The 5307-nt window shown below is 42.9% G+C and overlaps 1 pseudogene; it reads right to left on the bottom strand.

Annotated features, from left to right (window-relative positions):
* Nucleotides 1–2235: 2235 nt before the first annotated feature.
* Nucleotides 2236–2353, bottom strand: LOC111739312 (annotated as a pseudogene).
* Nucleotides 2354–5307: the final 2954 nt, after the last annotated feature.

The following is a 5307-nucleotide window of genomic DNA, read 5'->3' as shown; positions in this document are numbered from 1 at the left end:
GTCCTTGGTGAGTTTACGTTTAGGACACTTAAGTAGACGAACCCTGTATTGTTAATGATAAACTGACCACATTATAAACAAGCTGGTTATAAGTGTTTGAATCAGAACACATCCCACTTGTACATGGCCATGCACTATGGGGTAGTGAGCCAGTTCACCCAGCCAATTACATGCCATAATTACTCTCTGGTCAAGAACACAATATATTAGAATGAATTCATATATTGTAGCTAAATTATTTTCCTAACTTTTGTTATGAAGTTACTTGATATAATCCTCCCCCAAAAAGTTAGGAGAAAGGAGGACCAGGCACCTAGCAGACATTATTTTTTTCCATAAAGATTCCTTGAAACTAGATTTTCAAGGAAGCACTTAAGAATAAAATTGATTTTGTGTGTATGTTTAAGGGTAGGGATCTTGGAGAGACATGTGTTTTACATCCTGACCCTACCTGAATACTTGCCTATAAGGAAATATCCATTACCAGCTTGTCATTGTTTTACCAATGTGGCAACCCGCCTGAGGCTATGTGATCAGCCAGACTGTATACTGGGTTAGCACACCACACTGTGATTGCCTTAATTGGTTCTACAACTGGCAGAATTATGTTTTGTACAGCAGGGGATTTTATTTCCACTGATGTTTCCAGCAAAAGAGCTAACAGACAATTGCTGGCTTGGCTCACCAGTGGATACCACAGGACGTACAAAAGCAAAACATGAAAACAGGAGGTCCTATGCCTTATAGCTCAGTGCCTTTTTAATATGCAGTTTCTTCTTTAAGTGTATAGAGCAGTTGCCTCTTTTTGCACAGGGAGTCACTTTCCCACGTGAGAGCCATTCGGTCTCTGTGGAAATCTCACCACAGCTTATCCTTTCTCCCAGGACATATCGCTGTCTTCATTCTTTAGAACACCAACAAGTGCAAGTAGCCTTTTAGTGCAATGATGCTTTTTCACCTCGGCGATAAGTTCTTTTAATGTCCATTTTTCTGAACAGCTGATTCATTAAATAGGTGAAATCATCAGGCCTCCTTTTCTCTAACCTTTACTGTTGAGCAAATTTTGCTCTGTTCTATATGAAATATCTATCATTTCCACCCTTGAAGAGCTAGTATTATACGACATAGATTATAAGTATATGCGTATATTAGTCCCATTTACAACATGCAGAGATGAATAGCATTTATAAAAGTTTTGGAGTTTAGCTTCTATAGAAAGAAAAGGCAGCAAGTTGTCTATACTGTTGCTCTGAGGATTTTTTAAAATTATAAACAAATCAGATGGCAGGGGAAAAAAAAGAAAGAAAAAGAAAAGAAAAGGTAGCAAGTTGTAGGGGAGAGAACCCCAGATGGTCAGCCGGGGACTGTTGGTTCCAGTCCTGGCTCCAGCACTAATGAGCTTAGGACGGTGACACATCATTTAATCTTTCTGGGGCCCCGTTCCCTCATCTATTAAATGGACTGGAGCGTCTCCAAGGTCCCTCTCAGTCTAACATGCAATCCGAAATCTTTCACTGTCAACCTCCCTATTTATAATTACTGCTGCGAGCATGCATTTGCTGGTTCTTGTTTCTTCCTGAAGTGGATTTGTCATAGTCTCAGCTCCCACTAAGGCTGAACACCAAGGTAAACACCAAGATAACCAACCATTCAGCCTTTCCAAGTACAGAGAGCAATAAGAGTTGGAGAGACGAACCTTTAAGCCATTCTAAGAAGATTTTACTTTGAATTATGTGAATTCTAATAAATATTCTGACTATAGAAATCATGTGGTGTGTTTCACATATTTGAACTTTGACAATTTGAACTGAAGTCATTATTTTATTGTTAGGAGAATCATGGTATTTTGCACAAGTAGATATAGGTTTTATCTTCCAGGGTGGATCAATAATTTTCCCTTGGCTAAGATTAAGCCATGATTTCTCATTTCTTAGAAAATCGGTCAGTTTTCTCAATCTCTGTTTTGAGATCGGTTTTAAGTTATTTTAGTTTTCGTAAGTAAATGTGTATTGTCTATATTGTAATTCTTTTCCAGTGCCATGGATTGCCTTGAATTATAGAAGTATGTTTGGTGTGGGAAAACATGCAATTTTTAATGATTAACAAAGTAAATAAACAGCAATCTATGGTTTGCTCTTCTTTTTTTTTTTTTTTAGGCGAGGCAACCCTTGGTCGACCTCACAGATTGCAAGCAAGGACCTTATCAGCTTACAATTCCTTATTTTTTATATTTTATGCCTACAGCACCTGGTCTTCCTAGGTGGTCTCCCATCCAAGTACTAACCGGGCCCAACCCTGCTTAGCTTCCAAGATTGACGGGATCAGGCTTGTTCAGGGTGGCATGGCCATAGGCCTGGTTTGCTCTTCTTGATCAACCCTAATTAGAAGAAGCCTTCATTCTGGACAGGATAAAATGAGATTAAGTGTGAATTCATTTCTTAGTATCTGTCATGAGGATTAACAGTTGCTACAAAGGATTAGCAGGTGACAGTAAGAAGTATAGATTTCATCTCATGTAGCAGAAAGACATGGACTTTGGATCGGGACCTTGTTGCTCCTTTCTGGCTCTGTCGCCTTAGGCCAGTTATTTAACCTCTCTCACTCTCGGGTTCTTGTTTGTAAAATGGCTACACAGAGGCTGGTTCTTGTTTCTTCCTGAGTGAGAAGATGTCTTAGGTGATGTATTAGTTTGCTAGAGCTGCCATAACAAACTTTTATTTTCTCATGGTTATAGAGATCAAGGTATGGCCAGGGTTGGTTTCTTCTGAGGGCTCTCTCCTTGGCTTGTAGACGGCCACCTTCCCTCGGGGTCATTGTGATCATCCGCTTGTGCGCGCATGACTGGTATGTGTCTTTGTGTCCAGATTTTCTCTTATAAAGATACCTATCCTGTTGGATTAGGGTCCACCCTACAGACCTCGTGTTAACTTAATCACCTCTTTAAAGACCTCTTCTCCAAATATAGTCACATTTGGTAGGTGAGGACTTCAACATATGAATTTGGGGGGAGCACAGTTCATAAAATGTGGGTTCCCTGGGTAACAGATTCTGAGATGCTATCTGTATACAGGAGATTTACTAAGGGTGCGGGCAGGGGTGGGGGTGGGTGGGCAGAGAAGGTCTCAGGAACTAAACCCCTAAAGTAAAGGAAGTGGGCAGTGGGGGAATTTGAACCACAATAGAGTCGTAACAGGCCTCCATTGATCCCGCAGAGAGCTCTGGAGCTAGAATGGCCTTTTAGAGTTGTCTCACATTGAGGTGAGGGGGCCAGTACTGACCAGATGCCCCCAGGAAAGGATCGCCTGCAGGGAAGGGCAAGAAGAATATCTTTGGTCCAGGATTCTCCCCGCAGCCAAAAGTCATTCATTCACGTGAGCATTCAGTTTGGCAGATGAGGGTAGCTGGCTGGTCCCCCCAGCTTCCATTGGAGAGAGAAACACTAATTTCACCAACGTATAGGATTTTGATGAGGACTGACTGAGACAAGCACATGTGTCAACATCTAGTCCCTGCAGTGCAGCAGGAGCTCTGTTGATTTTGATCCTCCTTCATGGCCTCAGTCTGAGCATGTCCACAAGCCCCTTCCTTCCTTAACAGCAGGGTCGTCAAGCAGTGGCAGATCCTGGCCTCCCACACCTTTACTTAACGTTTTCTCTGCTGAATGGAAAGGGGCCTGGGAGAGCTGGTTTCTGGGTACTTTCCGGTGTTGATATTTAGCTTCCCTTCCCTCTGACCTTCCCCCTGTCACCCACATAGCTTGGATCGGTGGTGCATAAGCCATCCGAACTCTTGAGAAACAGAACTCTTCAGGGAACCTTGTGCTGCTTGAGTACAAAGCTCAGTAATTTTCAGGGTGGTGGTTTTTTTTTTTCCTTATTAGTTTTAATAACACCCTGCATTTAAAGTTTCCCATCTGCAGAGCCATGGAGAAGAGCGTGTGGAACATAATGTGCAGTGAGTGCAAGAGGAAAACAAAAGAGGCGTGGGTGGTTTCAGACAAAGAAGTCGCCTTGTATCTCTGACACGACGCTTTTGTGGTTGTTGATCAGTGCAAATGAAAAGTCCATTCGGGAGAGCCATGTGCCTCTCCAGACTGAAATAATACTTCATGGTGGTGAGTCCTTGGCTGGAGAAACAGGTTTAGAGAGAAACGCTAAATGGCAGCCCATTGTTATAGAAAATATAACCTCGCCATGAATGGATGAGGAGAAATAAAGAATTTTAAGTAAAGAAAGGCAATGTGTGGAAATGAAAGAAATACATAGCATCCTTTGGTCTGCAGCCTTTCCTAATGGAGATTAGCAGAAAAATAAATGAGGGTTTGCCCAGTATATTTGTTCTCCCAAGGATAAGATCTCATGTGGCCTGTCCTTCAGTACCACTTGGGCGTGGATCCTATTTCCAGGTAAACTCATACCCACCATGTAAGGGAGGATAAAGTGGCAACATGTTTCAGGCCATTGAAAGGGGACAGTTCATTGTGACCTCAGATGAGCTTCTGAGTGTTTCGTGGGGTGGCATAGAACAGTCACACCCTGCATAATGGACAAAGAGGAGAAAAGTCTGTTTAACGGTGAGTGAATCAGGAGTCAGAGGCAGATCCCAAGGGAGCATCCGGCCTATTGGGTTACCATTTCCCTTCAGATATTGTTCATTAATCCTTCATTTGATTAGTCTGCTCGGGCTGCCATAACACAATATACCACAGACTAGGAGGCTTAAAAAAGAGAAATTTATTTCTCCCAGTTCAAGAGGCTAGAAAGTCCAAGATCAAGATGCAGTGTATTCAGTTCCTAATTGAAGGCCCTCTTCTCAGCTTTGACAGGGCTGCCCTCTGGCTGCGTACTTACAAAAGTTAGGGAGGAAGTAAACTCTGGCATCTTTTCTTATAAGGACAGGAATCCCATCTCATCATGAGAGTCCCACCTCATGGCCTTATCTAAACCTGATTACCTCCAAAAGACCCTACTCTCTCATACTGTCACAAGGGAGGGTTGGAAGGGTGTGGGGGCTTCAACATACGAATATGAGGAGAGAGATGATTCAGTCCATAGCACCTTCTGTGCCACAAAGAGGAGAGAGTGGGGATACGGTCTCCACTATCAAAGGTCAGGATGAGAGCGAGATGACCTGGTTAGGGAGGTCAAAGAAAACTTCCCCAAAGAAATGATTGAGCCAGAGTCTGAGGCATGAACGGAGGTCCACCAAGAAAGAGCATTTGAGGCAAATGGGCAGTGTGAACAGAGGCCCCGTGGCAGGAGATGAACACAAGTCAAAGCCTGCAGAAGGTCATTGTATCTGGAAGTG

Source organism: Pteropus vampyrus, unplaced genomic scaffold (assembly GCF_000151845.1).
Source record: "Pteropus vampyrus isolate Shadow unplaced genomic scaffold, Pvam_2.0 Scaffold49, whole genome shotgun sequence".
In the NCBI taxonomy this organism is placed as follows: domain Eukaryota; kingdom Metazoa; phylum Chordata; class Mammalia; order Chiroptera; family Pteropodidae; genus Pteropus; species Pteropus vampyrus.
Note: the sequence above shows the minus strand (reverse complement) of the source record. Positions and strands in the feature narration are given on the sequence as shown.